The sequence below is a fragment of the Pezoporus wallicus genome, unplaced genomic scaffold (assembly GCF_028554395.1).
Source record: "Pezoporus wallicus isolate ANWC-B61680 ecotype Strahan unplaced genomic scaffold, APGP_CSIRO_Pwel_v1 contig_2908, whole genome shotgun sequence".
NCBI lineage: Eukaryota > Metazoa > Chordata > Aves > Psittaciformes > Psittacidae > Pezoporus > Pezoporus wallicus.
Window position 1 is genome coordinate 7,917,585 of NW_026642179.1, and position 12,215 is coordinate 7,929,799.

The following is a 12,215-nucleotide window of genomic DNA, read 5'->3' on the forward strand; positions in this document are numbered from 1 at the left end:
GATTGTAGCACCCACTAGGCTAGTTCAGCCTAGATAAGTGTTGTTGAGTGCATTTATGAAGCAACTGAATGAAAGAATTATAAAAAAAAAAGGCAACAAAATGTGCTGCCTACATAAAATGGTGTTAGTCAACAGTATGGAAGTCTTTGTACTCTCAAACTGCCAGGCAACCAGACAACACAAATATCAGATAAAATGCAGCACAGACATACGGAAGTCTAATGGCAAAAAAATATCTAGATGCTTACATACCACTATATACTAATGATTACTAAATTAACTTCTAGACATCAGAAAGTTCTGGAGACAAAAGATGTCACATTCCTGTGCTTAGTGGAAGAGTCATTTCAGACGAGACAAAAACTTTAGCGCTCCTAAAATTTTAAACCATACTATGAAAAAAAAAATTGACTATGGAAATTATAATGCAGTTGTAGAATGCCAGGTTAAATTTCAACTAAATGCTTGCTAAAGTAAGGGCATGAATTGTGAGCACACTTACAAATAAACAAGCTGAAGCATTCTGTTGATTTAGAACTATGTGTGGGGCTGTTAAAAGGCCACTAAAAACAAGAAACATGAGAGAATGTGTAATATTTATGAAGGGTGAGCTACTACACTATTTAAATAGAAGACAGATTAAAGTAAAGAGAAGTTGAGGTTATGAAAATAAGGATATTAGAGACAGAGGAATTCAGAATTAAGATTAAGGAAACCTCAGCTATTTCAGAGTTACAGAAATCCATCTTCAAAACCAAAACAGATTGGGTGCAGTTTATCATTTCAGGGAAAAATCCATTTCAGATCTATGCACATTTAAATCTAAGGAAGATGAATGCTACTTGCAAAGAGTTTTAAGCAGTTCACTTAACCTTATTTTGACAGAACTTGACCCAAGCTCTTCTACACACTTTCATACCTTGTACAATTGGACTGCTACTCACAGGGCATGATCCATGTCTTAGAAAAATTCAGACCTAAAATTCACTGCCTGATACAGCTTCTGCTATAGGAGCAGTAGCAGCAGCCTTCAGTGGTTTAGCTCTGCAAGGCTGCAAAACTAGAACCAGATGAGAATCCAAGTGAGGAAACTAGAGAAGTAAGCAAGGCTGCTCAAAGTGAGCAGCTCACCTGAGATCAGCTGCTGCAGCATGGAAATTCTGCTACTCCAAGAAGTTTTTAGGCCTAAAATACCTTTTTTAAACCTGGAGAAATGGAAGACAGACACAAATGAGATTTAAAAATAAAAAAAAAAAACAAAAAACAAACCAAAACCCAACTTTTCACACAAATCACACAGTACATCATCAGTCAGTGAAACATAACACTGAACAAAGGCTAAAATGTCTTTTGCAACAGAAGCTATGATTATTATGATTATACAGGGAGAAATAATAAAAAAAGAAAAAAAGAAAAAAATCCCAACCACCACGTTCTGCGGAGCAATTGAAAACAACATGCACAAGTCTTCCCAAAAAAAAAATGGAATCAAGCTTCCATTTTTATTCAATTCTTTAATTTTAGTAGTTAACTGTTGTAAATAAGTTATTGATTTTTACAATTATTTTGTAAATAAATATCTCTGTAATAATTTCCAATTGCAATACATTACAATAAATTACAATAATTCACAATTATTACAAATATTTAAAAGTGTTTACAATTATATGTACTAATAAAATTGCATATATAAATTATATTCTAATTTTCGATGGTATATTTTGAGAAAAACAATTTAAACTGATCAAGATAAATTTGATAAAATGCTCCTCATTCCACATTGCTGTGTATTAGACCACTCTTTCTGTGAGACATCATGATCATAGGTATGTCATAATGAAATGCATCAGCTGGACATCATAGGTCATCATGAAGACCTTACTTGATACATAGGCACAAGTCCTTGTTTCCATTCCCCCAATAGCCATTAAGTGTTCCAAGCGTTCAGATACACGCTAGACTTTCACTGACCTGGAACACAAATCTTGGATTCATTAACTCAAAAACTTCTATTTTGATAGGGCTTATGTAAAATATTTTTATATATACTTTATATATTATAGGACAACAGGTAATGAGTTAAAACTTAAACAGGGGAAGTTTAGATTGGATATAAGGAAGAAGTTCTTTACTGTAAGGGTGCTAAGGCGCTGGAATGGCTGCCCAGGGAGGCTGTGAATGCTCCATCCCTGGCGGTGTTCAAGGCCAGCCTGGACAGAGCCTTGGGTGCCATGGTTTAGTGTGAGGTGTCCCTGCCCATGGCAGGGGGTTGGAACTAGATGATCTTAAGGTCCTTTCCAACCCTAACTATTCTATGATTCTAACATTTCAAACTCAATTCTTCTTGACTTAGATAATTTACACTTCACAGACTTCTCCTGCCTTGGTTGGTTTGTGGGCTTCTTTGGTTGTTTCAGAATTTCCTATTTAAATAAGACAAGAAATTCCCACCTGCAATTACTTGAGAAATCTCAGTTGGTAAAATCCTAACTAGAATTAGAGCCTTATTGCACATGCTGAAAGTGTCAATACAGAAAGATGTGAACGTCTCATTTATAGTACATGGTGCGCAATTGGAAAGTCTAAACTTAGATAGCACATTTTTGCTACACATCCCTACAGTTTGGAAAGTTTCTCCAGAGAGTTGCTTTTGTCGTGAGGTATCTACAGATCTCATTTTTTTCTTCCTCTATAAAAATGCAGTCTCCATATCCACTCAACCTACAGTTGCGGTTAGCACAAGAATGAGGGGTTCTTATTTAAAGGACTACTTCCTTGTAGATATAGTCATAAATAATTCAAACTAAGCTACAGTACACAGCAATTAAATGAACAAAGTACATGCTGTAATACACCACCTTTGTTTTTTAGTTCTTTCCTTGTATGCCAGTATTCAATACCAACCATTCTCAAGAACTCTCACCCTTTGTGAAAATTAGCAGAGATGCTGTATTTGGGCACAGAGAAGCAGACAAAGAAAGGTGTGGTGGGTTGACCCTAGCTGGACACCTGGTACCCAACATGACCACTCTACCACTCCCCACCTCAACTGGACAGAGGACAGAAAATATAACAAAAGGCTTATGCATCAAGATAAGGACAGGGAGAGATCATTCACCAGTTACAGTCAGAGGCAAAACAGATTCAACTTTGGGACATTAATTTGTTGCCAATTAAATCAGCGTAATAAGAAATAAAAACGAAACACACCTTCCCCCCAACTCCTCCCTTCTTCCCAGACTTAACTTTAATGATTTCTCTACCTCCTTCATCCCAGCAGCACAGGGGGATGGTTGCACTCGGTTCACAACATGTTGTCTCTGCTGCTGCTTCCTCCTTAGGGGAGTACTCTTCACACTCTATCCCTGCTGCAGCATGGGGTCTGTCCCACAGGAGAAAGCTCTTCATGAGCTTCTCCAACATGGGTACTTCCCACAGGCTGCAATTCTTCAAGACCTGCTACAGCATGGGTGTGCCTTCTATGGGTGCAGACCTTCAGGAACAGACTGCTCCAGTGTGGGTACCCCCCACAGTCGCAAGTCCTGCAGCAAACCTGCTCCAGTGTGGGCTCATCTCTCCACAGGGCCAAAGGCACTGCCAGGAGCCTGCTCCAGTGCTGCCTTCTCATAGAGTCACAGCTTCCTTCAGAGATCCACCTGCTCCAGCATGGGGCTCTCCACAGGCTGCAGGTGGGTATATGCCCCACCATGAACCTCCACAGGCTGCAGGCAGACATCCTGCCTCACCATGGCCTGCACCACAGGCTGCAGGGGAATCTCGGCTCTGGCACCTGGAGCATCCTCTTTCTTCACTGACTTTGGTGTCTTTCACATACTCTCACTCCTCTCTTCAGCTGCAGTTGTGCAATTTTTTGCCATTTTCTGAAATATGTTACATACCCAGAGGTGCTAGCACTGTCACTGATGGGCCCGGCCTTGGCCAACGGTGGGTCCCATCTTAGAGCTGGCTGGCACTGGCTCTATCAGATGTAAGGGAAGCTTCTGGCAACTTCTCACAGAAGCCACCCCTATGACCAAAACTTTGCCATGCAAACCTACTACAAAAGGCCAGGACCATGTTGTACATTATCCTACCCAGAAAGAAGTGTTTGTAAATATCTCAGTTGCAAAGTACTAAAAGGATCTATAAATGTTTTTTTGAAAGCAGCCTCAAAACAACTTTTCTGGTTCAAGATGATGATTAAGGGCAGGAAGTTCACCTGCTTTTCCTTCCATTCCCATCCCTTTTGAACTTCAGATTTCTTTTTCAGCATGAAAACATGACCAATTTCGCATGTATTTGGGGACAGGGAGAGAAAGTGCTCCCCACTCTCCTACATTTCTGATTCCAGAAAGCTTTACAAAACCATTTCAGATTACAAGACCAGCAGTTTGCTCCTTTCAGAGGTAAAATCTAGGGCTGATCGCAGAGGTTCCGAGGTAAAACCTAGGGCTGATCCTAGCAGGAAGACAGCAACCTCCACCTCGCATCAGGATAAAGTCAGCATCTTCACAGCACCAGATGATCATACAGGGAAATATTTTGGCAAGGGCCTGGCCTACATCATGCTTTGGAAAGGTACAATTATTACCATGGACCAACAGGAGAAGTTTACATTTGAAAGTGGAGCGGAAAACCAGCTTGCCAATACGACTTCTACAACAAAAAGCACACCAGCAGCTCACGGTTAAACAGATGTCCAGAAAAAATATCTAGTGAAGCTGCCAAAGGCCCCATGGTAATCGTATTGCTATAAAACATATCACAAGAGATTTCATCCCCACCCACTCATAAAGGGAATGCACCTGAACATATGTGGTATCATCAGAGACTTATATTTCCACCATGTTAAACTTATAAATCAAGGCATTGATCAAGCAAAGGCTTCACATGCACTTTTATATTTACATTGTTTAAGTAAATCCCACTGTTCCCAGTGAGGTAACTCATAGCCCATAAAGCTGTTTCAGTGCAGAAGATGTGCAAAGACTATAGCTCAAATTGAAAGTGACTGAGAGAAGAGGCTGATGCATCTTAAAACACCTATACCTATAATTTCAATGGCCACGCAATATTACCAAGTCCAAAACACAAGCTAAACTCCATGCCCCATTTAAACACAAGTTCTTGTGTGGACAAACGCAAAGGGAGTGGAGCTTGTATTTTCTTCTTCATCACCCCATAAACATGGTTCCCACACTATCTTGCAAGCATAGGAAAACTCCTGCAAAGTAGATTTAAAGAGACACCCTTATTTAGGCAGCCCATAATCCTTGCAGCACTTTATAAATCCTCTGCTGGTGGATGATCTAGTTATGATTAGTAATAAGAAGGAAACAAGAGCAGCTTTTAGGCTGCTCTGAACTCTGTGGGTCTTTGGTCAAACTGGACAGAGCATCACCACACCATAACAGGACCCCCCATGGCTTTCTGCTTTAGTTCTGTTGTTTTGTTTTTTTTTATCCCACCGCTGCATAAGTAATCCTAAAAAAGGGGGAAGCCTGCAGCACGGAACAAGTATGCTAATGCCATATCATACCAACTGACATGCCAACAGCAATCACACACACACCCGCTCACACACTTCTGCCAAATAATCACTTAGGCAAACATCAACTGCAGAGATTAGAAAAGCATCTGACAAGGTGCAAATCATACAAAAAACATGGGCTGAAGGGACAGCTTAGAAAAGTGAGGATTTAGTAAGTGAAGTGACATGAAGTTCCCAAATCAAAGCTTGCAGTGTTTTTTGGAAGATCGCTGAAAATCCTATCTTGGCCTTAGAGGGAAAGCTAGGAGATTTTTCCATCCCTCAGTCCCTACTGCATATCAGCTGCACAGGCAGGCTTCTAATAAAAGCAAGTGACTTATGCAAACAAAAACATCTTTCTGACCTCTGGGAAGGCAGCAATCCAAGCAAACAAGCAGGCAGTCAGGTGGCACAAGCTATCAGGAAGCAATCAGAGCATCTCAGGGCCCTTTTGTCAGCACCAGAGAGAAAGCTAAGCCACTACCATAGTGGAAGACTGGGTTTCCAGGAGAAACCACCCTAGGTGCAACAAGAAGTTCAGACTATTTCTGTTTAATATGGCGGGGGTAGGAAGGCTGCTTTTGAACACGTAATTTTTATTGTTCAAACTGAAGGAACAAGGTGTTTCCATAAAGGAAACAAGGCAGAGTATCAGAACAATCTCGTGACTTATCTTTGATTTACTAAAAAGTGCTTCACTCTAAAGGCACTTCCAATGATCATAATGAGATTCTGCTGCAAGAAGAGTCACAACCATTTACCAGCACTATCATTCGTGTCTTACTTTGAAGACTCCATCACCAAAATAAACATGTGGGCACTCTTTCTAAATCTTACGATGAATTCTATAGTCCTTTTTCTGATGAAGCTCTTGCTGAAACGGCAACTTTGTGTGAATAACGGTTGGAGGATGTGTGCCTCGTTTAGTATTAATCTGTGCTTGACAGGAAGAATATAATTCTCAGTGAACTGAAAAAGATCTCAATATAGAAATGGAATAAGTTCAGTTGTCCAAAAGCAAACTGTGACCTTGTAGCGCCATAACACAGCAGGGACGGCACCATACTAGAGGTGCCATATTTCTACCAAGGCTATTTCTGAGTCTCTTTAGAAGATTATTTACAAAGACAGTTGACCTTTCTTATGAGCTACATTCATTACCATCTAATAAAGTGCCTAGAAAAGCATCACAGAAATGTTAAAATGTGCATTTTGAGCCAGTGTTACTCTTCCCATATTGCTTGCATGCTGTAAACTAGTAAAAAAAAAAGCAAATAGTTATTTTTAAGTACAAAGCTTTTGATATGAGAACTACCTACCCACAGTATCAAGCACATTTTGGACGCTCCTGTCACGGAGGCAAAGATGCTCCAGACTGTAAGCCTTCTGTTGCTGGCTACAGATGGGCGCATACACTTGCATTGCACAACTAAGGCTCTTTTGCACTTTTGAGAGACATGATGTGTGAGAAGTATAGCTAAAAAAATAAATAAATACATAAATAAATCTGTTGTACTAGTGATCCAGTTAAAACAAGGAAGCCTTAAATGCAGTAGTCAGATCATCTTTAGCTGGCTATGAAACTAATGCCATTGTTCGCATGGCTCTGAGAAACAAAACCCAAGAACAAAACAGGGTTTGTGCCACATATCCAATGGAACTGAATCTGAGAAGCCAGTTCAGTCATTTTTGTGGCTTGCAATCAAACAGAAAGACTCCGACTTCCACAAATAACTATATATTTACTGCTTGTGTCAACACACAGGGAGTTCCACCTTTCTTATATACCCATAGAGCACAATTATCTGGGTTTTACCTTTCCAGTCCTTAGGGATAGCCTAAGTCAACAGGTAGCAAAGTCAGATGGTGAAGACAATAGCAGAGTGGTCTATCATCCTTAATGAGCTCAGAAAATGAAGACCAGCTTTGCACTCAAGCCTGAGAAATAGGTTACTACCATCTTGTTGTGAGCATTACTAGTGCTGGGCCTGTCCCCACTGTCAGCTGGACCAGTCCCATTAAGACAGCAGAGCATCAGCTCAGGTGCACAGAGAGATGCTTTCGGAAGGAAAGAGCCCATCCCTTTCTTTCTTTTAAGATGAAAAAATTCTATTTCACTTACACTTGCTAGCTAGCTGTGGACCAGTCTCAAAACAAGCATTTAGACTGAGGTATTAGAGAATTTCTCTTTCTCTTCACTCCCCATGGGCGCTTGATAATGATTTCATCTGCAACTGAATAGGAAATGTTTACAAGGTCCAAGCTACACTGGAATTCCATAGAAACTAATGAGGAAGGAATATTTTTATAACACTCCTGTGAAATACTTAATGAACTCTGAAATGGTGCTGGCAGGCCTCAGAATAGAAAGGTCCAGTTCAAAATTGAACTTTGCAGTTTAATAAATGGCACTGGACTGGAGCTCCAAACACTATTTTCAGAGATTGTTTTATCAGAAAATGCCCAACCCCTGTAATGCTCTTCCGCTCTAAAAGCCTTTACCCCTGCTGTTGCAGCTGCCATGTAATCAATGGCACTTGCCAAGCAATGTGTTCCTAGAGCCTAGATTAACATATTAATACATTTATCTTAATATAATGAAACTGGATTTGCCTCACCTCCAGAAGTTACCCACACTGAAACCAGAATCTGCTATTCTGAGAAGGCAAGGAAGGGCAGAGATTTTTTGGAGTGGAGGGATGCAGGGGGGTGGAAATCACCTGGCTGCATCAGTAATATATGTAGCTCTTTATTATATTCACATTCCCCCTTCTCATCTCCATGAAACTGCCTACAGCTGTGTTCTCTGAACCTTTGGTCTGAAAGATATTAAAAAACATTCTGAAAGATGACTACAGTTTTTAAAAAGTCACTCCCACATATGTAAGCAAGGAAGGGAATTAGAAAAGTTTAAAATGAAATCATCAGGGTGCCATTGCAGGAGGCAGAATCAGATATTTTAAACAGTTCAGTGATTCTATTCCTTGGAATAAAATACTGGCCAAGAGAGTGTCTAGTCTGGTAAAGTCCCACTGACCTTTTCTACCATGATAAGGTAAGCCATTGCTGAAAACACAACAAACTGAACTACTTCAATACCCTACGTGAAACACAACCTCCAGCAGGGCCTTTTAAGTCTCAAAGGTCCTTACTTTTCACTAGTGGAAAGACTGTAGGAGCCTGAAGAGAGTCTGAAAAGTATTAATGAACTTGGCATCACAAAATCAGGTCTTCTGGCAACTCAGAGCCAACAAAATTTTAAGCAGCAAATTCCATACTGACTGCCAATTTTTATTTCATGGGCTGGATCAAGCTCATGTTAAAGTTAGTGGGATTAAAGTGTTTCTCCAGCTGACGACCACCTCTCTTTGATACAAGATCAATGGTTCGCAAAGCAAATTTAAATCATTAAAAAAAAATACTGCTCTTTATTTAATGTCTATTACTGTTGGCACAAGTAACAGGTATCAGTCCCTTGGAAGTTAATGACATGCAAAAGATATGCCTTTTCACATCTTATTTAGTTGATGCTGTGTCAATCCACAAAGACTCGACCATACCATTTCTTACACAACTACAGTGCTCTATGGTTTATGGTAGTAAAACACAGAGAAGAGACTGCTTGCTCCTTTAATTTCATTTTTCCACACTGCTTCTGCTGAAGAAATTAATCTGAGACAATTGACTTAAATTTCCCTCAAAACTCCTCAAACACACATTGAACACTCGACAATGCCCACTTTTCTATTTTCCTCTCCACAGCTCCATCGGAGAGGACCCGCTATGCATTCAGAGCAACACAATGGAGAATGATTTCCAAAGCATTAACTTAGAGCCATTGAGACTTGGATGTTTTCAAAACGACTCTATTGTGCTCAAAGGATTCTAGACTACCCCAGCTACTCCAGAAGAGAGTCTTTTTCCCTTTCTCAAAATGTCCATTCCTTGAGCCATCCCTGGAGTGCATTGTTGAGGCCGATTCCTTAGTGCAGCAAGTTCCATCAGTCAAAGCTCAACAGATACAAATAATATCAGGATATGGATATAAATTAGTGCGACAGAGCCTAAATAGTTTTGACAGGTTTAGTAAGTATATATAGCAACACAGAATGCTATTCCTGCTGTCAGACATCAATATGTAGACAGAAGATTGGGGGCACCATGGAAACTCAGTGACATAAGAGTGGTATTGATTGGATAGAAAATGAGACTGCAATTTAAGCTTAAGGCTGCCAGAGATGCCAAGAATGGAGAATGACCTCCAGCAGTGAATTTTCAGCATAAGCTCCCTGTGAACAAGCCAGTCCAAGAAGGATAAATCAGGGACAAGCTCACCAGGGATATGGCTCAACCAAATGCAAGCTACCCTAAGCAGAAGAGAATCACTCTGTGTGTGCGCGCGTTACAGTGACCTACTTCGTTCAAAGACAGCATTTGAATGGTTTATTACAGAGGCCTGAAACAAAGAGATCTCCCCAATTAAAGTCCAGAAATGAATCCTCTAAATGAAAATGCCTTTGATACAGTGATCAGCAAGAGGTTGTAAATATTGAAGCAAAGTGTATATTGTTAAAGACCAGTTCCCACAGAAAACATTGCTGTTGGGAGTGTAGGTAATAAGGGGGCCCAAACAGAGCAGATTTCATGAGCAATGCCAGCTCCATCACTAATGCCCTACTCTTACACTAAAACACTTGTTACACCATAACACTTCATAAATCATACCTTCCCTCCCACAAAAGCACACTAAAATAGAGCATGAGTTAAATAAATGCATTTTCAGAGTTCCTGTAAAGTACTGGCTTTAACTGTTATCTGATGATTCCAGAACAACCATTCCCAGAATGATCAAGAAGAAACATGGGATGTGTCAGGCAAGTACCTTGCAGGAGCTGTTAAGTGCTAGAAGTCAGCTAAGTAATAATATTCACATTAGGGACAGAAAGATGAATCTACACAAAATATCCATCAGTATAGCTGTGACAATATGATAAGCCTCCAAAGCGTCCGAAGTGTCAGTACGGGTGCAGACAAATACAGGCATATGGCACTGGGATAACAGCACTACGATTTGTGATACTATAGTAAGACCAACCTTCTGCTGGCAAGGATCTACCAGCCACAGGCTGCATCTCAAATAACTGGTGATAGACATCTGGATAATTGCAAAAAGTCTGTTTTTCTTATGCCACTTCTACACCATAAACAAAGACTTACCATTTGTAAATGAACTATTTCTTGCTGGCTTCTCTTTTTTCCACCCAAGAGCTTACTCTGGTGCACACTACATTCAGTAAATTTCTATCCTTCGATTTCATCCAAAGCTTCATAATAAGCCAAACAGTTCAGCTCACCTCGAGACAAGACTATACGAAATTCCTGCCTTCTTTCTCTTTACAAAGAATCACTAAATTATGCAGCACTTCTTTTTTTTTTTGGGGGGGGGTATTCATTTGGCAGTATTCATCACTACAGCAAATTAACCAATTTTGTCACGAATATGCAGGCTCCCTTTGAACCACTTCTCTGGATCCAAAGTGCAAGGGTTTTTGTTTGTTGGGCTTTTTTTTCTTTTTTTGGGTGGGGGGTTGTTTGTTTTTAATTCTTATTTCTTTGCAGAGAGGAAACAGAAATACACAGGAGGAAAAAAAAATAAATTTGCTTTGTAAATCAGATCAAGAAAATGTAAACAACGGCTATTTTTTTATCAAAACTTTTCCTTCCCTTCTCTCTTTATCTCTCCCTTCCCTCCTTTTCCCTGATAGAAGCAGTTACACAGTCTGTTTCTTGTCCAAAAAGCTGAACTTTGCTAAAAGCTCAAAACCAAATCAAGGCCCAAAGGGGAAACAAGGAACAGACAGAGAGTTCAAGAGTTGATAAGCCACAGGTAAAGTGTTCTTCCACTGTAATACAAGTCCTTGACAGCAAACGGGATCTAGTTAAAACACCCACCACTGTCCACAGCTACAAGGTTATTTCAGAGAGAAAGATTTAATGCTTGTTGCAAACGTTTCTACAACGCTCCCAAGACCCAACTAGCCTCCAGGGTTTACATCCTAGAACCCAGCTTCAGAGTGGATCACCAAGCTAATGCACAGCATATGTTCACCGTCGAGGCAAATCACCTGCACTCTGCAGGAGAGAAGGGTGCGACAGCCCACTAGAACACGCAAAAGGAGCCGGCAGCTCCCAAAGAGCGAAGACTACCTTCCACTTATAAAAAGCTGTACTTTCAAAAAGGAGAAAATGAAGGAGGATATGGAGTTAGTTTGAGACCATAACACATTTGCAGAATAATGTGCATGCTCAACAGGAGGAAACTGTGTTTTCACTGTTGTTGGCCCAGATTTTCTCCCAACCTGTCCCTCCAGAGATGGAAGACACAAACTAACGACGGCTGTTTTAAATAGATCTATAGGCACTTGCTATATTCAGTTGTTCCACCAGAAGTGAACTACGGATAAGAAAACAAAGTCCCAAGAAAAATACCAGTTGAAGTGCTCGGTCCGAGGGTGCAATTTAACCTCATTATCCCGAGGCTCAGCCGGGACATTCCTGGCACGGGGCAGCCCGGCTCCGCAGGGGGCTTGCCGACTCTGGTGTCACTCCACCGCCCTTTTGTCCTCGCGAAAGGGACCAGACCGAGGACTCCTGCCTCCCTTCCCCGCTGGGTCTCGTCCCCCAC

General features: G+C 40.7%; 1 protein-coding gene across 1 annotated transcript in view; it reads right to left on the minus strand.

Moving 5' to 3' along the window:
* The window catches only part of PTN (pleiotrophin), a 71,411-nt gene that overhangs the window by 58,483 nt on the left and 713 nt on the right, over window positions 1–12,215 (minus strand). The window lies entirely within an intron of this gene.